Source organism: Sus scrofa, chromosome 7 (assembly GCF_054392235.1).
Source record: "Sus scrofa isolate SSC_HxYL_T2T_F1_AM1 chromosome 7, Sscrofa_HxYL_maternal_Yorkshire_Landrace_v2.0, whole genome shotgun sequence".
Taxonomy (NCBI): domain Eukaryota; kingdom Metazoa; phylum Chordata; class Mammalia; order Artiodactyla; family Suidae; genus Sus; species Sus scrofa.
The window spans coordinates 82,820,547-82,844,773 of NC_139389.1; the positions used below are offsets into that span (position 1 = coordinate 82,820,547).

Here is a 24,227-nt window from a genome sequence, read left to right on the forward strand (position 1 = left end):
GCTTTTCTCTTTGATTTTTCCCGGGGTGAGGGGGTGAGGGGAGAGAAATCTGTTTGAGGGTATATTTCCAAGTGTGGAAATCACCTGGCATTGGTACACAGTTTCTAGAGTGAGATAGACTTGAGGTCGAGTTTTAGATTTACAGCTTGATTACTATGCTGATGAACAAATTGTTAGACACTTTGAACTTCAGTTTTCCCTTCTGTCAAATGGGGATAATAATGGCTTCCTTTCATTGCAGGGTCGTTGGGAGACTTGGGAGAGAAAATGGACATGGATTGTGCTAAGAAAACTTTAAAACACCATTCATGTCTTATTGTGACTGTGCTCTTTACTCAATTTTTTTAAATTAATTCTTTTAATTATAACAAGCCACCTAAGTCTTCTACCCTCTATCCACTCCTTATTGGAATGTTTCATTTCTCAAGTCTTTGGAATTAGTTCTTTATTTTCTTTTTTCTCTTCCCTTAAATCCATCTCTCTTTTGATTTTAAGGGTTGAGGCTCCAGTCCTCATGTTTATCTGAAGGAAGCAGTGTGGTGTAGATTAGGAGATGGGGTGGGGATGCCTTATCAGTGTTTAGAGTCCTCGGCCCCAGCATTGACGTGTTAGCAAGGCCCCAGTTTGAGATCCAAGGGTAATGAAGGAGTCAGTAGACCCTGGACTGGAGCTCTGGCTTGGTCTCCAACAGTGACCTTGAACTAAGGACTCAACCCCTCATCAGTGGAATCAGTCTGTGCGATTGAGGGTCAGTGCTGATCAAAGGCAAGAACAGGTGAGACTGCCTCTCACTCAGTTAATGTGGGTTTAATTAGGCTCCTGACCCCCCCCCCCCCCAGGTACCGCATCTTCCCTAATCCTGCAGCAGTGTCTCAAACAGGAGCATCAGAATCCCCTGAAGGCTTTGTTAAACTACAGATACCTGGGCTGCACTGCCAAAGCCTCAGATTCTGTGGGTCTAGGCTCGGGGATTGCGGGGTCCAAGAATTTGCATCTCTAATTTGATGCCAGTGCTGCTGGTCCAGGGAGCAGCCTATAGAATCACTGGCTTACAGTGTAAACCAACAATAATGGAAAAAAATAAAAATCATTATATATATTTAAAAAAAAAGAATCACTGACTTAGAGGAGGAGAAAAAGTGAGAGAGATGAGGTTTGTTCCTAAGACGTCATTATTTTAATACCTCATATAATAGAGATGGGGTTTCTTCAGGGCATTTTAGGAACTTGCCCAAAGCATTTTATGTTTGTGATGGTTGTGCCACTTCTCCTTGTTCAGGTTAGATCATTCTGATTGCTCTTCAAATGAGTGAATTTTACACGAAAATATTTCCGCCTTCTATTCCTACTGTAAAATACTAAACCTCTGGTTTCCACGTCATTCTGGGATGGACTGAGATTGGTGACCTTGATATTGATAAATCCAGTAACTACCCTGTTTCCTTTCTTTGGAGATGTTAGACATTTGTGGAGAGGAGGTTGCAGAATATTCTGGTAGCTTGATCCTTAAGATTGGAGAACAGGTGAATCACTTGTGAGCAAGCTTAAAAAGAATTTGCAATGTTTTGTTTTCTCTGAAGGGACAGCTTAGCCTGGCCTTGGAGGGAGGTGCCAGGTGTCCTGTGGTGGGGAGGCCCGGTGAAGGCCTTCCATTCTTTCTGGAGGATAGTGGTGTTGGCAGTGACGGAAGGAGATCCTTTTTCACTCTCCAAAGGGGGGAAAGGCTAACTTTCAGGGATCCTTGTACAGTACTAGTTCTGCCCTATGTAACTGAGCTTCTAATCAAGCATGATTTGGGCACAACTCTATCTTAAGCTCTTCTCCTTACCCTCTAAGCTGTGGTCCTAGGCTTAGACAGCTCACAATGATTTAAGATGGCCCAGGTTGTGGCCTTGAATTCCAGCTGCTTTGTATCCCAGAGGCTTTGGGAACCTGCTGGAGTCAGGAGGATTCCCCAGATGACAACTGAGGAATAAGGTTTAGGTAGCACCCAAAGAGACTCTGTGTCTGAGGGTGTTGGTCCTTGAGGTCTTTCTTCTATTGCTGTGCCAAATGGAGTCCCAGCTGACTGTTAGGCTTTATCTCAGCTTTCCATTTGTGTTTTGTTTTAGTTTTAAAATGATTAGCACTAGAGAGACCTATCAGTAAATCAGAAACCTATTCAAAAACTCAAGTGTACCACTTAGTGTTTTAGTAGCTAAAACGGCAAGGCCCATGCCTGTCTTCCTGGCCGGAATTAGCGCTCAGTAAAGAAACAGCCCTTGGGCTTGTAAGTCTTAAGCTTCACTAGGTAACATAAATGGCTTCTCCTACTTAAAACAAGTAGGGAACATTTTTATTTTAAAATTCTTTTCCATAACTTGATGTTTATATTTTGGGTGTTCCCCCTGCTTTTTGCTGGGAGGACTTTTTCCAGTGTGGGGGAAGCTTCCTTTCACTTCACTTTCTCAGTACATGACCACTTGTTATCTTGGCTAAGTCTGTCGTGAGACTGTCATTTTGATCATCAGAGCTGTTGTTCTGGGGTCACAGAGAGTTATGGTCCATGCCCGGAAGGCGGTTTGCCTCAACCTTCCTAGAAGGCGCTTTTAAACTAACACTCTGTTTGTAGTGCACTAGTTCAATTCTAAGATCCATTTTTTTTTTTTCCTTTTCACGTTTCATCATTTTCCAATTTCAGAAATCCAGGTGGGTCTTATAAATATTAACACATTTAATGTATGGTTTCTTCTCTTCCTGTAACCTGGAGTGTTAATAGTGACTTCTAGTGAACAGCATCCTAAAACAAAGCAAGTTTGGTTCATTTTCTGGGTAGAAAATGTGGTTTCTGCTGTCCAGCTGGTAGAATTGAGCAGTCATTGCAATAGCTCAGCAGTCCCCAGAGCTTGCGGAAGGATACCATTGGGTGAATGCTAATAGGTGTGCTCTCCTAAAGGGCAAATCAATTTGGAAGCGCTGCATCTTATTTTGTCCTCTCCTGGGGATTCTCAACAGGTGTAGAATCATATCAGAGACTCCGAGAAGTACTACAGTTGACAATATCAACAACTGAAAACTTGGTTATATTTATTCAAGCAGGCATTTCCCAGACCATTTTTGAGATGAGGCGTCTTATCTTCCAGGACTCCTTTACTGCACCAGCATATCCGAGCAGTTCTACTATATTGTTTAATACCATCAGGTGGGGTGGTTTCACCTGGTCTCTCCTTAAACTAGAGGGACATCATAAAATATGTACATAATTGATTCACAACTGTACAAATGATTACTATTTATTTCCGAGTTGAGAGAAGCCATTTTAAGCTCAGGCGGCTGAGGACGTCTCCAAGCAGGGGCTAGACTACGGAAATGTTAGAAATGATGGGTAGGCCTTTTGTAGAGAGGAGAAGAGGCGTTTTAGATTGGTGGTGTTAGGGAGCGGGAGTGTAGAGTCGTACCTGTGCCTGCATAGAAATGCTTTTCAGAGCACCTAAGAAACGGACTGTGCCTAGCACAGAGCTAGAGTGAATCTGTGCCACGGGCCAGAGAACCTGTCATTAAGTTCTCCCTTGATTGTAGAAAGCCACTGAAGTAACAGATGAATTCTTATGACCACAGGAGAGCTTGCAGTGGATAAAGAATGGGGGGAATACAACACAGGCTGAAAGCAGGGACGTTTGCATGGGACCAGAAAGGCAGAGGGAAGTGTTCCTAGGCTTTTAGAGGATAGTTCCAGGTACAGAGGGCTTAATTTCAACATGAGTCCAGTTGAAGAGTATTGGATGGGCTTTCTAGGAAAAGGGAACCTTGACTGAAGTTTCAGAAATAAGGAGAAAGAACTCTTATAACGCAACAATAAAAAAGCAAATAACCCAATGTAGATGAGCAAAGGATTTAAATATACATTTTTTTTTTCAGATAAGATATACAAATGGTCAATAAGGAAATGAAAAGGTGCTCAGCATCCTTAGTTCTTGGGGAAATATGGTTCAAAACCTCAGCGAGATACCACTTTACACCTATCAGGATGGCTATAATCGAAAAGACATATAATAACAAGTGTTGGTGAGGATGTGGAGAAATCAGAACCCTCCTTCGTCACATTGTCCATGGGAATGGAAAACAGTGCAGCTGCCGTGGAAAACAGGCAGTTCCTCAAAACTTGTTAGACATCAGGGTACCTCATGAGCAATTCCACTCCTTGGTGTATTCCCAAGAGAATAGAAAACACGTTCGTGCAGACACTTGGACACAAATGTTCATGGTAGCGTTGTTCACAATAGTCAAAAAATGGAGACAGCCTAAATGTCTACCAACTGATGAATGGATAAACAAAGTGCATAGCCACACAGCGGAATATCCTTTAGCCATAAAAAGGAATGAAATTCGATTCATGCTCCAATACAGATCAACCCTGAAAACCTACTATAGGGGAGTTCCCGTCGTGGCGCAGTGGTTGTCGAATCCGACTAGGAACCATGAGATTGTAGGTTCGATCCCTGACCTTGCTCAGTGGGTTAAGGACCTGGTGTTGCGGTGAGCTGTGGTGTAGGTTGCAAACACGGCTGGGGTCCTCGCGTTGCTATGGCTCTGGCGTAGGCTGGTGGCTACAGCTCTGATTAGACCCCTAGCCTGGGAACCTCCATATGCCATGGGAAGCGGCCTTAGGGCAAAAAGACAAAAAAAAAAAAAAAAAAAAAAAAGAAAACTTACTACATGAAAAAAGCCAGACACATAAGGCCACATATTGTATAATTCCATTATGAAATATCCAGAATAGGCAAATCCATAGTGACAAAATATTCATCAGTGGTTGCCAGGGGCTGGGGAGAGATGAATGGGAGAAACTGATATGGGTATGGGGTTTCTTTTGGGGGTGATGAAAATATTCTGGAATGGTTGCACAATACATCAACACTACTGAATTTTACACTTTAAAAGGGTGAATGTTAAAGTATATGACTCTCTCAATTTTAAAAAAGCAAGAATGCCACTGTGGGTATAGTGAAGGGAGAAGTAATAAGGAGAAAGTGGTTTGAGAGATGCAGGAATAGGCTGTCAGCTTCAGGCCAAATTTTCTGCTCTTGGGGGAGCGGGGAGAATCTAAATAATTCCCGTCTTTGGACCTTCTAGGATTTTTCTGCTACTCTTCCATCCCTAAGTCCTTCCTCTGAATTAAAAGGTTTGAGTTCCAAGTTGTTCCTGAGTCAGTGGGACTGTTTTCATGGCGAATACCCTGTGAACTTGCAATTGGCGTGTGTTTCTCTGGGCTTCCCTCTGGAGTTTAATTCTGTATTTAGGCTTCCTTGTGATCCACCAGAGGGAAATGGGCAGTACTGACTGGGCAGCTTATGTTTAGCTTCTCCCTCCAGATTTGGCTGTGGTAGATGTTTTAGTGTCATCTTCTAAGTTATTTGTGGAACTGTGTCCAGACCACCCTTTATAAGAAAGTCTCTGACTGTATTAAACAGGGTTCATGTGGTACTTGGCACCACAGGAGCATCACAGTATTTGGGTCCAAGAGTCATGATGCTAAATGAGGTTTAACACGCTGGACCTGGGGCAGTTGTTCCTCTCTGTTGAGACTGTTTCTACCCTCTCTGTGTGGCATAGCTTAGCTGTGCTTGTCCAGCTCATGGACAGGAAGCACCTGGGGATCCTTGTTAGGTGCTGACCCTGATTCACTAGACCTGGGTTGGGGTCTGGAATGGTGCACATGTAACAAGCTCCCACTGATGCGTTCCGTGGGTCAGTCTCTGAGTAGAAGCTGTTAGAGGGAGGAGAAGTTGGCCTTGGAGTAGGACCAAGCTGAAGGTGAAATGTAGCTCCACCATGAATTTGCTGTGGGAACCCAGGCGAGGTAAGTAACATCTGAGCCACTGTTTTCTCATCTAAGATCAGAGTGAGACCTAGCGCCTAGAAAAGTGCCTAACACAATGTAACTGGTGTGTTAAATATTCTTCGCTCTCTCCTTTCCACAAGGGCTAAGAATTCCATGGTTAGGACTAAGGAAAAATTTTATGTAAGAAAGCCAAGGGCTTCGAAGTGGTTTTTGATTTGTATGGTGGGGTTGGAGAAGTGGGGGAGGAGCTGAAGTAGGAGAAAGGGTATGAATCCTAGTCCTCAGAACAACATCTATTTGCTATTGGTTCTCATATTACTATAGCTTTGGTAAAGACACTGAGCTAGTCTCAGATGAGTCTGGATAACTTTCAGTCAAGCTGTTGGGTCTTGATTGTGCTTTCACAGAGTTGGTTTCTTTTTGGCCAGAAGGGCAGCCCTTGGCTGCTCGGTTGGTGCTAAGGTTCCTTGGTATGGTGGTCTCGGCCCATCCCTGCCTGGCTGCCTTCCTCTCCCTCACTTGCTGATGTTCATCTCTTATGAAGATGGCAGAAAATAAAGGGATCTAAAACATACACCGTTTGGTTTCATTCACAGAATGAGTGACTCTCTCTCGGGATCAGGTTGAAAATATTTGCTCCATTGTTGGCTTTAGAAAATCTGGGCATTTCATTAGTTCACCTTCTGTGAGTGTGCTAAACTCTGAAAAGTTAAGTTGAATTAGGCCAAAAGTTAAGTTGAATTAGTTAAGTTGAATGGGGATCAACTGAAGAGGAAGAATTGGAAACTAAATCCTGGCACTGGCTGTAGTTCTCCTATGTGGACCCTGGAGCACTGCCCTCACCCAGCCTCAGTTTCCTGTGTTGCTCTTCGGGACCAGCCCCTGCCGGCCAGCCTGCCTCACGGGCTGGATTTGGAGTTCTCGTGATCAGCTCCTGTGAGGGCATTTGTGGTTTAAGAGGATGGACCTTTGGAAAGTGTGGGCTGTCACCCACCAGAGCCAGCTTGGATAAGGGCTTCCTCTCAGGTCACACGAGGTGAGCGGTGGCCTAATAACCTCAGTCCTGTTTCTGTTTCCTTTGTCATGATCCGAAAGGCGAGGATGTAATGATCGTGTTTACATTTCACCTTGGTGGATTCTTTCCACTTTCCTCTTGGAAAAAAACTACACACCAATTGTTTGTAAGATTTTAACAAAACTTGTGATGGAACATGATGGAGGATAATGTGAGAAAAAGAGTATATATGTATGACCGGGTCACTTTGCTGTACAGCAGAAATTGACAGGACATTGTCAATCAATTATAATAGAAAAAATAAAAATCTTAAAAAGAAAAAAAAAAAAAGATTTTAACAGAACCACAAGTGTGGTGAATCAAACTAGTTTCTGATCATCACAGCCTGAAATTCACTGCTTTCCTAAGGTTGGTAATATCACACTGTGAGGCCCTGTTTCACTTTGTTGGACCGTTTTGTGCCCGGGCAGGTGCCTGATGGCTCTGAAGAGAAGGGGATTGTTCACTTAGTTACAGTGCCGAGGCTGAGCCTTTAAACAGGTACTTGAGGACAAGATACTCAGGTCGAAGCCAAACACACTGAGCCTCATGATACTGCCCTTCCTGAAGGTGGACGCAGGAATGATCTGAGCAGTGTTGTACTATGGTCACCCTTCATAACCACGGTTGGTCAGAGAGGTTATAGATCAGCAAGCTGGTCTTTGTACACTGCTTGGGAATATCTTGCTTCACCCAGTCTAAGGTGACAGTCAGCAGGATCTAATGGTTGAGAAGTTAATATTATTCTTAAAGAATTTAATCTACTCTCTCATTAAGTAGCAATAAGGAAGCTGCCCTGCTGCTGAGAAGGAGCTAGGTGGAGAAAGCTAGGTGTTCCTGATGTAAGTCCTTTTAAAATTAAATCCTTATACAATGGTAACAATAGTTTTTGGTTTGCGTTTTGTTTTTTAAGTGAGTTTAAGGTAGAATTTGGTGCTTATATAAGGAAATCAAAGCAAATAAAACATATCGCTCAGTTTCATCCACTGGAAAATGGACATTTTCCTTTGTTTTTTGTCCTTTTAGGGCCACACCCAAGGCATATGGAAGTTCCCAGCCTAGGGGTCAAATCAGAGCTGCAGCCACAGCAACACCAGATCCGAGCTGCACTGTGTCTGCGATCTACACCATGGCTCACGGCAATGCTGGATCCTTAACCCACTGAGTGAGGCCAGGGATCAAACTTGCATCCTCATGGATGCCAGTCAGATTCATTTCCTCTAAGCCACGATGGGAACTCCCAAGACATTTTCCTTTGAATCATATCCTTTTCTGACTGTCAGCCACACAACCCCTGGTCTATCTGGTGGTCGATTTTTTAAAAATGGAACAGTGAATGCTGAACTCGGACACCTCGCCTTGGTCTCAAACCTCACTAGACCATGGTTTCCTTCAAAGGCCGGGGTCCCTGAGGCCGCGTGCCTGGTATATAGGAGAGAATCAGTAAAAATATGTTGAGTTGGACCTCTGCTTTCTTCTGGAAGTCCCCCATCCCGTCTAGTCTATTAATTTTTCTGGCCATATACTTTTTTTTTTTTTTTTTTTTTTTTTTGTCTGTGCCTTTTCTAGGGTGCTCCCGTGGCATATGGAGATTCCCAGGCTAGGGGTCTAATTGGAGCTGTAGCCGCCAGCCTACACCAGAGCCACAGCGACACGAGATCTGAGCTGCATCTGCAACCTACACCACAGCTCACGGCAACACCGGGTCCTTCATCCACTGAGCAAGGCCAGGGATCGAACCCACAACCTCATGGCTCCTAGTCAGATTCGTTAACCACTGCGCTGCGACAAAAACTCCTCCATATACTTTTTGAACAGCATTTCCCTAGAGACAACCCTGAGCTCCCACAGCACGTGGTTCTAAGTGCTTTATAGATGCTGATTCCTTTCATCCCCTCCAACACTTCTCAGCGGGGTCACTGTTATTCCCTATTTCACAGTTTTTTTCGACTGAGACAGAGGTCGTGTGACTTGTATAAGATCCCACAGCTGCCCCATAGCAGAGCTGGGAGTGACCCAGGTACTCGGGGTTCAGGATCCCCACTCTCATGGACAAAACAGCTCACCTGAGCCTCAGTAGACTTGCGCTCCGCCCTGCTCAGTGCTCCAGTGCTCCCCTCCTTCCTGACACCTGGCTTTCTCCAGAGCTGCAGAGATGTGAGGGCAGACACGCCTTTCCATCTTCTCTTCTCCCTGCCTCCATCATTCTCTGCCCTTTTCTGCCCCAGTCCTGAGTTCCGGGAAGATGTGACCTTGAGTTTGGGAAATAGAGTAAGAGGTACAGCCCCATGGCCCACTTCATCTGCACTTGGGGGAAGGCCATTCACACAGGGGTTGTTCAAAATGAACTCCGTCACTTGGGCAAGGCTGTGACCTCTCAGTTTATCAGGTGACCTCGCTCAGTGCCTCTCAAACCTTTCAGGGCACGTGAATCCCCTGGGCATCCTGTTAAGGCACAAATTCTGATTTGCTGGGTCTGAGGTGGGGCCTGGGGGTCTGCTCTGCTCATGGGCTTCCAGAAATGCCCAGGCTGCCTTGGCCCAAGGCCCTGAAGGAGCCCTGAGTTCCTGCAAGGCTGAGCCTACCATTTCAGGCACTGTCTGGCCTGCACAGGCCTAATCCCTAACGTAGGTCCTAGAGGAGACCTTGGACAGCTAGAGAGGGACCCACCGAGACTAGAAGTCTCAGAAAGACAGAAGCTTAAGAGAGAGTGAGAGCGTAACAGAGTAAAAAGAAATTTGATGCTTCCAGAATTACATGTGCACATCATTGCCAGAGGTGAGCTGAAAAACTTATTCCAGAGCAGCCCCAGTGATCCAGCTATGAGATTGCCAAGTGCAATAACTCCTCTTTGAGTTGAAATTTCACAACTAACCTATGCCACTGGCCCCCAAGACTTGAAAGTAATCTTCCGAAGTTCCTCAAAATCTGCGTCTCCGCAGGTTCTCCCTGCTTTCCACCTGTGTTTGCTGCCCTCTGTGCCAACAGTCATAGGAAGCAATGTGGGGATGCCAGTTGTACATAGAAATATGATGTGATCTCGTTGTGTCTCATCTGAATCTCATAATTACCCAGCTGTTGGTACAGATGAGTCGTGAGACCTGGGAGTCAGACTCCTTCAGAAGCACAGGCTCACCTGTGAAGGAGCTGGGAGCAGGCACGCTGTGGGAGTGTGACCTGGTGCCTCTTGCTCTTCTTACCTGGCCTGGCTGCTTAAGTAAATTTATGCCCCGAGATCATTAAATTGGTTTGCTCTGTTTGGCTTTGCACAGGAGGAGGCATCTAGGTGGATTTTTTACTTGAAGTTTAGCTTTCATACAGAAACATGCACAGATTACATGGGTGCAGTGTAGCGGGTCTCTGTTGTCTGAGCAGCACACCCTTTTAAGGATGACCATAAGCATCCCAGAATCTCTCCTTGTGCCTGTCCCTTCCCGTTATTTCCTCCTCTGCGGGAGCACTGCCCTGACTTCTAAGACTATGGCTCACCTTTGCCTGTTTTTGAGTTTTATATAAATACCCTCATCTTTTTGTATTCTGGTATGTCTCACCCTTCCCCTCGACACTGTGAGATTCATCCCTGTCAGGCTTGCAGAGGTAGCTGGATTATATCCCATTGTATAAACATGCCACGATGACTGCTTATGGACCTTTGAATTGTTTCTAGTTTTTGGCTGTCACGAATGATGCCACTGTGAACATTCATGTGTATATTTTTCAGGATATGCATTTCTGGTGTGTGTGTACGTGGCTGTGTGTGTAAATCTGGGGTCCTTCGGTGTGAGTATGTTCAGCCCTAGTAGATATAGCCAGAGTTTTCCACTATGGCCACTCCAGCTTGTATCCCTATCTGCTGTAAGTGAGAGTTCCCATTACTCCACATTCTTGCTAATACTTAGTTTGGTTGTCATTTTCATTTTACCCCTTCCAGTGTTGTGGAGAAGTCTCTAATTCTGGTTTTAATTTGTGTTTCTCTGATCACTGTTTGAAGCATAGTGTCTTTGCCTGTGTATTTGGCATTTAGAAATCTTTTGTAAAGTGCCTGTTCAAGTCTCTTGCCTATTTTTCAATTGTGTTGGTTTGTTTTGCCTTTTAAAACACAGCGAAAGCATCTATGAAAAATCCTTGAAATTTATAGTGAGTCACCCGTCACTCATCAGTGAGATTGGATTGTATTCTCAGACATAATTTCTGGAGATCCCCTCCTGCAGGAGGCACAGCAGAATGAGGTGGGCTGAGGATAGGCAGAGGCATAAAACCCGTAGCAGGGGATGTCCTAAAAAGTTGGGGAGCTCCAGGGTCTGTGGTTCAGGGCAATTGCAAAGTCTTGAGATCACCTGAAAGCTTGAAAGCAGCTCACTTCAATGTTTGCCTTTTATGGACTGTCACTCTGGGAGATTGTAGACCAGCTCCAAAAGTATTGCTAAAAATATTTTAGGAATCGCTTTGAGTATATTGTTTTGGATATTTTTAGTTACTTTCCAAATGCCCTTTGAGCATGTATTTGATTTGGGGAAATAGCGGACGACATCTCAGAACCCAGTCCAGTGAATAAGGAGGGTGCCTCATGGGTGACTTAAAAAAAATAAAACATTCTTTATAGGATCTGCCTATAGGGGGATGGAAGATGAGCAGAAAGCAAGAAGGCACAGCACCAAGTGCTTGATTTTCCTGATCTCTTTTCATCTTTACGGTAACCTGTGAAGTACTAACTGATGTGAGTATTTCCACTTTGTAGATGAAAAGTCAGACATGGAAAGGGAAAGAGAGCATGATGGAGGAGTCAGACCTAGCTCTGTCTTACCCAAGGGCCACTTGTGCCCTTTCTTTTTCCCCATCCTGCTTCACCCCTGACAAGTGTTAAAGGAATCATAAAATTGTTGCAGCCAGAAGACCATGGGCTGATGGCGAAGGTCTGATTTCCCATCCTAGGATAGACCCTAGGATCTGGGTGGGTCCTCTGCTGAGTGGGAGTGTGGGGGGAAAAAAGAATTTGGGGTCAGTCTTCAGGGCACTTGTTCTTTCCAAACATGATTTTAGAGGCCCTGCTATTCAGGGAAGCAGCTCAGGGCTTTCCAGTGTCCTTGCCCCACTTCCTTCTCTGCCGGGACCAGTAGCCTGACCCGTAGGCTTTACTCTGCTTGCTCTTCCTCTTGGCTGGCCATTAGCTGTCCAAGGAGTACTCTAAGATATGTTCATGAATATTGTCACCGTTGGAAACTTTATTCTATGTAAAAAATCTTTTTCCCAAGGGGCACGTGTATAGATCTGACCAGAAGAGGAAAAATATTACTGAGTTCTTTAATATGCATTCATTCCTGATCTTAAGAGAAAATTACCCATTAGTTTTCCCTGAAACAGCCGAATGGCTTTGGTGTGTAATAAAGATCTGCCAAAGTTATTCCTGAAAGAAGTGCCTTGGGTGGATTGCTCTCAGATGGACCCTGGAGCATCCAGCTAGCCCTGAGATGTGAAGGGCCTGGAAGAGACCCAGAAATACACTGGGAGGTCCCACAGGCTTGTTCTCGCCCTTCCTGGCTCATGGACCACATCAAGGCAGCCCTTTCCATGGCCCTTGGGGATGCTGTCTAAAAGCTGAGTACATGGAATGCAGAAGCTACAGCCTATTTTTCTGGCTCAAAGCAGTAGCAAAGACACCTCTGGACCTCTCTGACTGCACAGTATAAGTTTCTTCGTTTGATGGTTTACTTATTGTTAGCACCTTGCATCCTGTACAGCTTCAGTTTTCAAGGCAAAGCCCTGGGCTGTGGGTAACCAGATAACCAAACTGTTTCCTAAACAGATTAGAGTTTTATTTCATTCACAGTCACACAGTTTTCCCTGGATAAAATGAGATGGCAGATTAAAAAAAAAAAAAGTGAGGATATTTTAATGAAAACCTCTGCTGGTAAGACACTCGTTTCCTATCACATTTAATTCCTGTAGAGTATTCTAGAGCAGGTGTGAAGAGCCAGGTGTTGCTAAGGAGCACTTGTCCCCCAGTGACTGTGAATACTGATGTGGCCCCTTGACCTGTTTTCTTAGCAGATTACACGATCCTGTGCACGCCTGCAGGCCGAACACCTTGGGTTTGGACTCAGCTGGGGGGACGTCTGCGCTTATTATTCACCTCCTGCCAAAAGAAAGAACCTTATAAGTAGTGCTTTGTGTTCTGAATTTTACAGCACACTGAGTAAACACAAGTTACATGTTGTGAAGGGAGGAAGAAAAAGGTCCGCCACATCTTTATTTCGAGTGGGTGTAAGTAAATGACTGGTTCCTGGATGTGTAACTAGGATGTGGGTCACGGTCCCGCCGTCATCTCCAGCAGAGCAACAGTAAACATTCTCACCTGTGTTATCTTACAGGTGCAAGCCTCTAAAGTTCTTTATATCCTGAGACATTTTCCTCGAAGTTTTTTTGATTGGTTTTGCTTTTCCTCTTGCTTTGGGAATAAGGAGCCTCACATCAGTCAATCCCCAGTGCTTGCTTAATACTCTTAGGCTACAAATGAGGACCCCGAGGCAGTACGGTTCTGCCGTGAATCAGTGGTAAATCAGGGGCTCCTCATTCCAGCCTTTTGTTCCTCATTTCGTTGTGATTTTCTGAAATTTTGAAATATTTCTAAGATTCTCTGTTTTAAAATCTAACTTTCAGTTTAAGGTCATTCTGTCTTTTTTCCTTGCTTTGCGGTAACCAAAGCTTTAATTAAATTGGTCCAGTCCAAGGAGAGAACCGTGCAATGACTTTGTCTTGTTCTAAAAGTAATATTAAATTTATAGCTCTATAAATAATATATACTGAATTTGACAGTATTATTTGTATGTTTGAGTAAATAACTCTGAAGTGCTCCAATATTTTATGTCTGATGTGGCCAAGTTTCCACTTAGAGGAGACTGTCTTTGTGTTGAAGCTCACTGCCCTTTCTCTGTCACCTTGGTCTTGGTGAAGGGTGAATTCTCAGACTCATGATTTTTCTCTTTTTTGGGGGGCCTTTTAGGGCTACCCCTGCGGCATATGGAAGTTTCCAGGCTAGGGGTCAAATCGGAGCCACAGCCGCCGGCCGCAGCCACAGCCACACCAGATCTGAGCCACGTCTGCGACCTACACCACAGCTCACGGCAACGCTGGATCCTTAACCCACTGAACGAGGCCAGGGATTGTCCTCATGGATACTAGTTGGATTTGTTTCCACTGAGCCACAACGGGAACTCCAAACTCATGATTTTTCACTCTGAGTTTATGGAGGAAACCAGGATGTGTCTAATTATCATAGGGGCTGTCAGAAATTCTGCTCACAGTTCATTTGAAACCACTTTAATTAGAGAACATGTAATATAGCAACAGATTTTTTTTTTTTTCTTTTAAAGAGGAGATCGGAGCAGATGAGCAGTTTTAGACCCCATAGGACACATGAGGATTGCTGCTTTAAAGGCCCAGGAGGAGCGAATAAGAACCCAACTCTGTCAGTCTTCACTGTGCTGTGGTGTGTAGGTGGATACTGATGTGCTCTGTAACTGGTCGTCTGTGATCTAGCTATTTCCCTTTAAAACCTGTCTATTTAAAATCACTTCTCTCTCCCCCTGTCCAGCTCAGGGGGCATTTCTTTTCTTTTTCTTTTTTTTTTCTTTTTCCTCTGCTGTCCTCGGAGCCAACCCTAAGGATGGAGAACCTTTGATGGAACAGCATCTTATCCTGAACTCAAAGTCTCACAGTCTTGATTAACTGGCAGCTATTCGCTTCAAAAAAAAAAGGCAAGACACTAGTGCTTAGAATCCTTAGGACTTATGGGGGTGAGAGTAAATGTACTGAGGGGAGAGCCAGAAAGCATGTTCAGAAGAGGTGGCCAGGCTCTTCTTGTGAATTGCCAAATAACTTGGCTTCTTTCGCCCATAGGACTGTCCTTCTTTTTCCCTGCCCCTATAGGGCAGGGTGCTGTCTTGGGTGCTAAGCTCAGATAGGCACAGATGACTGGTCTTTGGGGACTAGGGGGTGTTGACCTTTGTTTCTCAATTGGGTTTCTCTATTGGCTGGCTCCATCCTTCTTTCCCAGCTTTCTCTTTCCATAATCCCGTATTATGAATGGCATGAAGTACCTTAATAGCATCATTCATTTTCATTCTTTTGCCCATGAAGTGCCTTTCTTCTCCTGTCCATCTTATATCTTTGCAGTCATTCTTCAGACGCCACCTCTTTGAAACCTTCTGAACCACCGAACTTTTACCCTGAGATAGAGTTGGTCTCTGTTACTCCAATGCCATATATAACTTATGCTCAAGTATGATTATTTGCCTGCATGTCTAGACTGAACAGAGGGTTGGGACTGTGACTTGTATATCTTGTATCTTCAGCATGGTGCCTGGTATGTGCTATGTACCCCAAAGGGGATAGATAGGTGGCTGAATGGGGCACATTCAAAGAGAACTTCTGAGAAGGGAGAAGGAACACATTTTTAGCTGGGATACCTGGGAAAAGCTTTAGGAGTGGACAAGAGAGTTGTTTTTGCTACATACTTATATATATATATATATATATATATATATATATATATATATATATAAAAGTATATATGGTAAAGGATGGAAGTATGTGCTATGGAATTGAGCTGTGACATTCTTTTTAGAAATCGGCAAGAGATAACGTTTCAGTCATTTGGCCTTACTTCTTACATCTTGATTGGAAGATGCAGTTTCTATGTGTAAAATGAAATGATAGCCTATAAGGTAGATGCAAGGTTTGAGACTTTCAAAAGGCTCAGTTTCCTGCCTTGTATGTAGTGAGGGCTCAATAGGCTAAATGGTAGCTCTTGCCAACCATTGGCTTCTGGTGTGTGATAGAATTGGGGTGCATTTTATTAAGGTTCTGAGGCAGCCATTCCGCCATGCCCTGAAATACAAAATTTAGATTCATAGGTAACCACAGAATGTATGTCCAGGTATTAGAATTCATTGGAAATGGGATTATGTAAACTTTCCTCCTCCTACTTATTTAGGACTTCTTTTTGGAAAGGAAATTGTTTAGTTCTAAACCAAATTTTTCATGCAAGGCATTAATAGGAGTCTTTCTAGTTGTTTAAAAAAATATATGTTATATATATATATATTATTTGCAAAAATTGTATTTCTCCCCTTCCTTGCAGTTCTGGGGATCAGGTGGCATACATTGCTCTGTTTTGATAAGGAAACAAGTTGTGTTGGTCTGGACAGCTTGATTCTGGCTTATGAATGCCATTGTTTTTATGTGTACATTTCTGCCCCCATAATTGGAGATACATTTAGAAATCAGTGGTAGGAATTCCTAACAGTATTTATTTACACAATCATTCATACATTCATTTCCTGCTCTGCATATCACTCCTTTCCTCACCTGGTCCTTCAGTGCTGGATCTGACTGTTATTATTTTTGTTCCTTTACATTCTAAGCAACTACTACAGCAGCCAGTGATAAAGACTACTTGCATATGCCTCTGAACCTCTTCTCAGAATATTTTATAGCCTATCTGTTGCTGTTTGAGTATGTGGCCACTTTTTTTGTTGCCTGAATGTAGGTCATTTCTTCCACAGTGAATTTCTGAGCAAATGAGAAAATGGAGATGAAGGAGCCATGGACACAATCAGGTGATATGGATCCCCACCCTTTCTGTCTAATTCCCAAATCCAAAATGCTCCAAAAGCTTTTGTAACCTATTTGATGACAAGATCTCCCTGAATGAGTATCCATTTATATTCTTCATTTATCTCGTTTAGTGTGGTTATTGGTAAGTTTTGATGCAGCAGTGTTACTGTGTTCGGAGTATGGGGCATTGACCTACACTCTACTGGTGGCATAGGTATATATTACATTTCAAAAATGTCAAAATTTTTGCATTCCCAAGTGCATCTGGCTGTATGGGATTTGAGAAAGAGATGTGGACCTGTAGCCTTCCCCTCCCCCACCCCCCACCCCCGGTCTTTTTAGGGCCGCACCTGCAACATATGGAAGTTCCCAGGCTAGGGGTCCAATCAGAGCTGCAGCTGCTGGCCTACGCTATAACCACAGAAATACCAGATCAGAGCCACATCTGTGACCTACACCACAGATCACAGCAGCACTGGATCATTTAACCCACTGAGTGAGGCCAGGAATTGAACCCGCAACCTCATGGATTCTAGTCAGGTTCATTACCACTGAGCCAGGACAGGATCTCCTCTAAGCCTTTTTTTTTTTAGTTGACAACATTCCCTTGAGATTCTCTGCTTAGCACCACCTTTGTGTGGTATGCAAACAAGTATGTCCCTGGCCTGTCACTCAAGCGGTATTTACTGAGCTCTGTACTAGGAATGGGGAAGAGTAAGGCACTGGGTCTCCTTGCCCTGGAGAAGCTGAGACTCATAACAATGAGACAGGCGCTATACTAGCCAGTCTGTGGGCTCCAGAGTGTTGTAGAATAATCACAGACAGAAATTTCACCAACATTGCAAAGGTAGAGAAATGTGGAAGAGGATGTGATCAGAGGCAGTTGCGTATTTGCTGTGATGTTTGAAAAGTAAAGCCAGAAATGGGGCTGCAGAGGAACCGCTTTATTTTTTTAGGGTATCATACATATTGTCAGGTTTATTTAATTAACTTATTTACTTTTAATTAAAGTATAGTTGATTTACAATATTGTGCCAATTTCTGCTGTACAGCAAAGTGATCCAGGCCCATATACACATACACACACATACACACATAAATATACACATTCTTTTTGTGTGTGTGTCTTTTAGGGGCTAAAACCTAGGCGTATGGAGGTTCCCAGGCTAGGGCTTGAATCAGAGCTGTAGCCGCTGGCCTAAGCTACCCACAGCCACAGCCACACCAGATCTGAGCTGCATCTTTGACCTATACCACAGCTCACGGCAATGCTGAATCCTTAACTCACTGAGCAAGGTCAGGGATCCAACCTGGGACCTCATGGATACCAGTCAGATTTGTTTCCACTGAGCCACAATGGGAACTCCATACACTCTTTTTAAAGAGTGTCATCTACTAAGCTAAACAGTTAAAAATGTATCCTTTGGCAGTGAGTCTTTACATCTTGAGATGAATGATTGGGTTTGCATTTTGGGAAGAGCCCTTTGACATTGTCTTAATGGACCCCCAAAAGGAGTCATTGACATATTCTAGGCTGTAGGACATTTTGCTAGTCCTATGTAAATTTTATAGAGCTATAAGCTTTGCATAAAATTTTCTCCAGCCTTAATTTCTTTTATAGTAGCCTTGAGGGATGGGTAGATTATTACTAAGGAAACGTTTCAAGAAATGACTTGCCCAAGGTCATATGCAGCACTGGCTGCACCAGCGCTCCTAATTCTCTATCTGTTCCTGCTTGAACGTGATATTATAACAAAAATTTTGATATATATTGTCCAGTTACTGAGCATGCTTAAAGGTAATCTGCCACCTGCATATCTTTTATATTTGTACTTGATTGGACTGTCAGTTCTTAAGGACTTCCAGTATTAAATTTGATGTACCTTTGGCACAGAGATAGGCTCACCATAGGCACCATCAGGAATTTACTTTCTTGGTGAAAGGAAGGACTTACTTGCTATCTCCTCCAGAGCCAGCACATTCCTAGGAAGAAGGAACCCTTATGAAAACAGAGGGACTGTCTCTCATCATGTGTGCTTACTTATTAGACGGTTCCTATGTTTAGGACACAGTGCTAGGTGCTGTGGGGAGTACAAAATGCGAAATAATTAGATTTAAATTTTTTTAAAAACCTCTCACAAATTTAGTCTATTCTATCTTATTCAGTTCCCATACCAAATTTCCTGGCTTTTTGTAGCAAATTTTCTTTTTAAAGGATGCTAGGTGTTGAAATCAAAAGGCTCCTTGCACAGGCTGATTAGAACTATTAGGCTCACACATTTGCTTTGCGGTAATTAGGTATAACATGGCACCTTTCCAAATGGTTATTTTTGAAACAGTGAAAGCAGCAAACAAAGTCTTTAAATAGGCATATTTTATTATAAAAGGATGAAAGTTTTACCTTGACTCAATACTCAGTAACGTTGCCTCAGAAGTGAAAACTTCACGTGATTCATATTTAAAATTAATGGTTACTTCTAAGTTTTGTGTCAACCCTACTGAGTTGGCAGTGAAATTAATGATGCAGTCTTTTTCTTACATGCCTAATGTATACCACTGTTTCTGCTAGCAGTATTTTCTAGGCTGTCCAGGAGTTAGAGAAAAAAGGTCTACATTATTCTGTCTTAGAATCCGTGACAATTTAAAAGCATTTATCGAGTTGACTAAGTTCTGCTTTCCTTTACCATGTTCATATCAGAAAAGTTTTGGGGGGCCCCCAGAAGAAATCCAAGAGATCATTCAGACCTAGGAGCTAGATTGCAGGAAAAACAGATTAGGAGACTGATTCCTGTGGGTTTAAGTCCATTCTCCATCTTATTAATTGTAACTTTGGGCAAGTGTCTGAACCTCTGGCTCCTTATCAAAAAAGTGAGGCTTATCATAATGTTTTTCAAAGAGGCTAAGACATCCATTTTTATATGAAAACAACATGTATTTTATTTTATTTTTTTTTATTTTTTATTTTTTTGTCTTTTTGTCTTTTTGTCTTTTGTTGTTGTTGTTGTTGTTGCTATTTCTTGGGCCGCTCCCGCGGCATATGGAGGTTCCCAGGCTAGGGGTCTAATCGGAGCCGTAGCCACCAGCCTACGCCAGAGCCACAGCAACGCAGGATCTGAGCCACGTCTGCAACCTACACCACAGCTCACGGCAACGCCAGATCGTTAACCCACTGAGCAAGGGCAGGGACTGAACCTGCAACCTCACGGTTCCTAGTCGGATTCGTTAACCACTGCGCCACGATGGGAACTCCAACATGTATTTTATAGTGCATCATATGTTGTGGTTTAATTTGTGTTTTTCTAAAAAAATATAGTGGTGTGTAAAATGATGGTGCATCTTACAATCAGTGATTTATTAGATTTGAAGCAATGTGGTAATAATTTGCCTTACCAACCTCCTGGGTTGTCGTCAGAATCACATCAGATGTTTGCTAGAAAACTACAGCTGTGTTGTTAACAAACATGAAAGCAAAAGCACCTTTCAAGCTCCCTTGGTGATTTTTCTGCCTTTGGTAGTTATGATGATACTTTATTTCTATATGTCTTAAAAATAAATTAGGAAGATATGGGAAATGAAAATTTTAAATTTAAATGAATTAAGATATCAAATGTCTTTCTTAAATATTTGAAGTAACAAAAGAGTTGTAGTTGACTTCAGTTTGGATCCACTGAAAGATTTTATTTTTCTTTCAAACAATACCCCAGTTGTGTTAGTTTGATTCCCCCAGACATCCCCTTCCACCCCCTGCCTCAAATAAGAGCACTGAGAAAGGCCAGCTTTGGATGGGAGAGAAGTGTGGGGTGGTAAGATCATTAACGTCATTTTGGGCAAATTGAATTTGAGATGAGTTTGAGGCATCCAAGTGGAGATGTTGAGTAGGCAGTTGAATTTGTGAGTCAGAGATAAAAATGTGGCATTTGGGGTACAGAGATGGTAGATGAAGGCTTGATCTTGGATGAGATCACCTAGGAAACGAGAAAGGAGGATTGGAACTGGAGGTTGACAAGCCAACTTCAGCCAGCAAACCTGTTTTATTTGGCCTGCGAAGTGTTTTTAAAATATTTGAACAAGTTGCTGTAGCATGTTTATGGTTTTTTGGCTGCCCAAATACACTTTCTCTTTTGATGGCAGCACCCTAATTTCCTCTGAAGAAATTCCCTCTCCTCCAATCTCAGACCTTCAGCTTAGATAACGTTATTCCCCTGACTCTGGATGAAATGTGTAACTCAGGGCTGACCAATTGTTCCCAAGTCACCCAGCCACAATGGTTGGTTCAAGAATGGCCTTGTCATCCAGACTGGTCCAATCGGAGGGAATTTCGATTTGGGGATGGGGGTGCTTCAGGTAGAGAATCTTTCTTGTTTCTGCTCAAACCTGGGAGGAGATCTGGCAGCGGCCTTGCTGCCATAGGGTAGATCTTATCTGAGAACTAGGGACATGAAAAATCCAGATAGAGGAACTGGTCCTGATCATGTTGATTAAACCTAGTGTCAAGCTGTATCTCTAGGCTTTGCAGTTTAATGAGCCAATAAATTCTCCTTTTGGTATAACTCAGGATTTATTTTATTTGCACCAGAAGGAAATCTTAATTGCCAAGATTTAAAAAACCATGAGTTTTCATTTCAAGTAAGGACTTCTGGCTTGAGTGAAATGATTGTTGTTTCAGTAGGAGCATCTATTCTGCATTTTATTATAGTCTGTACCGCTCCCTACTGTCACCTGACCCTGAAGCCTCAGGTCTGTTACCATTTAACCTGTCCATTCTGCTGGGTTTTCAATTATAGGCCTGAGAGGAAAATGAAAGTCAACTTTGTTTTATTTCATTGTATTCCTTGCTGGTCCCTATGGGTAGTGGGCTTTTGACTGCTGATATAGGGTGAAAAGAGAAGGAGACCTAGGCTTAAGCATTGACACCTAAAAGACTAGGCAGAGGAGGACAAGCCTGCAAAGAGAAGGGAGCCATGGTGGCTGGAAGAGGAACATTGGCTGTAGAGGCCAAAGTAAGGAGTGTTTCAGGGGGAGATTGAGCAACATGGCCAAATACTGTCAGGATGTGAAATAAGGTAAAGGATGAAAAAAAAAAAAAAAAAAACTCTGACCTGAATTTGGCAACAAAGAGATCATTAATGATCTGAGCTAGAGCAGTTTCAGGGAATGATGGAGCCAAGCCAGACTGGAATGGGTTGAAAAACAAATGGGAGATGGAAAGGTGGGAGATACCCAAGGAAGACTGTTTTTATTTTTCCTGTGAAGGAAGCAAAGAAAGAAGGCACTAGCTAGGGACCAGTGAGGTTAAGGGTGGAATGCTTTAAAAATAGGACTCGGGGAAGTTGAAGTGTTGATGGGAAGGCTCTAGTTGAAAGGGAGACATTGATTATATAAACAGGAGAGACGAGACAAGGCATAATTGATTACACAAGTCTGCGAAGGTGGGATGAAGTGGGATCTAAAGCCCAGTGGAGAGGGTGACCTTGGATGAGAGGAGGGAACAGGAAGGCAGAAGCTGAAGACTGGTAGTAAGCTAGTCTGGTAACTGGAAGTTGCCATGTGATGGGTTCCATTTCTCTGTTAGGAGGCAAGGTCACCTGAGAATAGGGATGATGGTGGCAGTGTGGATGTCAGAAGGGGTGGAAGAATTGAGGAGAGTGGGAGAATGAGTGAGAGATATGCGTGGTGGGATCGCCCAGCACTGCAGAGGACTCATTTGTAGTTGGTGTCCATGAAGGAAGAGTGCCCAGGTGCTCGGTTGTGGGCATTGACAGAGCCACTGTAGGATTTTGCCATGGCTGAAGGTTGGCAGAAGAGGAAGGACAAAAAGATAAGCAAGGCAGGTTGAGGGCATTTGGCAAGGGGGTTATGGAAAGCGTGCTTTGAAAATGTTGGCCTTTAGAAAGGAAGCTGAGTAAGAAAGGATGTGAAATGAAACTTCCGATGAGGTCCACATGGTTGATCCCAGAGGAGGGGATTTTAACAAGGAGGGCAAAGCTGAGGTTATTGTAGTCAGAGGAGGGACGTTTCAGGGAGTGATGGAGCCAGGCCAGGTTGGAGTGGGTTGAAAAATGAATAGGAGATGGAAAAAATGGGAGATACCCAAGGAGGACCATTTTATTTTTCCTGTGAAGGCAGCAAAGAATTAAGGCTTTCTGGGTGGTTGGGCTCAGGTGGAGTACAGGAGAGGTTTTGTTGGAGGTGAGGCAGGCAAGGGAACAGAGACCAGAGTGTCCGTGGGTTTTGGATATCCAGATCACCCTTGCTCACTACAGGATGAAGAGCAGAAAGGAAGATTTTGGCCAGGGTTCAGCCTCATTTGTAGTTGGACTGGCTGTTGAATAAGAACAGGTTATCCATTTCCTCTTAACCGCCTTCCTTTTGATTGCAATGGAAATTCAGCTGGAAGAGTGTATTTAAGTGGTTTGGGGCCCCCCTCTGTTTTTGCAGAATTTCCTGAGAGTGATATCAGGAAAACTGTGTCTTTGATCGCTTTGTGCTACTACAGAAAAAGCACCTCATTTAAACCTCTTGGGTTCATAGCCTCTTCCATTGCTGGAATGATTTGGTGCTCTTTTGCGTACATGATCTTGTTGCTTCTGAAGGGGACTGATGGTGTAATCAAAACCTTGAAGAGGAGACCAGGTTGAGCCAAATCCCATGTGGCTCGCACTGTGATGAGCTTTGAAGGGAGGGTAGATAGGAAGCTATGTTGGGAGCATCTGTTGTCATTTGTGATGTGTGTCGTGCTTTGGCAGTAACCGAAGCTGAGCAGGCCCACCCCTCTGCAGTTTATAAGCAGTCATCTGAGAGCTCAAAAAAATACTTCTCTGAATGGTACAGCATAAGAGCCAGTGTGGCTTATACTTGAGAGGGGAAAAGGGTTTGGAAGGCTCACCAAGAAAAAAAAAAAGCACTTGGGTTTTGAGTTTAATAAGATGCCAAATCTGATCATCTCAAAACATCCGAAGGTTGTGATAAAAATCCTCACCAAGTAATCAGGATGCAGAAGTCTAGAATCTTAAAAAAAAAAAAAAAAAAAGGGCACAGAGGCTTTCAGATATAGCATCTATTCATTACTGATGCTGAAACGATTAGGTAAACCACAGAGCAGGGGCAGAGGTGTCCATGTCTGCAGACTGAGGATGATGAGGGAAGACAATGGGAGAAGCCCCCACTCCCACCCCGCCTGCACTCAGAGATCTGCCATGGAATGATGTGTCTTAAATCCCAGAGCAGCGCATTCTGCTCTCTGTCGGTCTATTTCCTTATTTCCCCCCAGGGAACCTGTTTTTTTATCCCTACTTTTGCCTGTACTTTGCCCCCTCCCAGTGCCTCTCTCCCCCTTTCTCCTTATCTCATCCATTTGTCCCTGCCCAGTAACACCAAAGCCAAGTCCAAGATGATGTTAGATCTTTCCTTTCTCTGACTCCTTTGAGTCTATTGTTCATGTACCTTAGTAAGTTAGCTCTTCCAGTTATTTATCAATTGTTAAGTTTGTGAGAAGCCTTGGATTTCTTTCTTTCTCAAACTATTTGCAGAACAAGAATCACTTTACCCAACTCAAGGCTTAATAATCTGTAAGTTCCTTTACACCCTGGTACATTCAGGAGTCTGGAGGCTTGGCTTCTCCTGTCTGGGCCTTGGGGCCTTTAAGAATTGATTCGTTTTTCTTCAATAAAGAGAACAAAGTGTTGCTGATGAGGCACTGCATGTCCTTGACATCTGCTGTTTTGTACTGTTTTACCA

General features: G+C 43.4%; 1 protein-coding gene across 8 annotated transcripts in view; it reads left to right on the plus strand.

Annotated features, from left to right (window-relative positions):
- STXBP6 (syntaxin binding protein 6) overlaps positions 1-24,227 on the plus strand; it is a 256,417-nt gene that overhangs the window by 1,555 nt on the left and 230,635 nt on the right. Inside the window, exon 1 of one of the 8 annotated variants that reach the window (XM_021098210.2) lies at positions 242-775. The exons of the other annotated variants lie outside the window; for them this stretch is intronic. The gene's annotated coding sequence lies outside the window, so the exon portion shown is untranslated. Of the gene's footprint in view, positions 1-241; positions 776-24,227 lie in introns of those variants that run through there. 8 annotated transcript variants of the gene reach the window in all.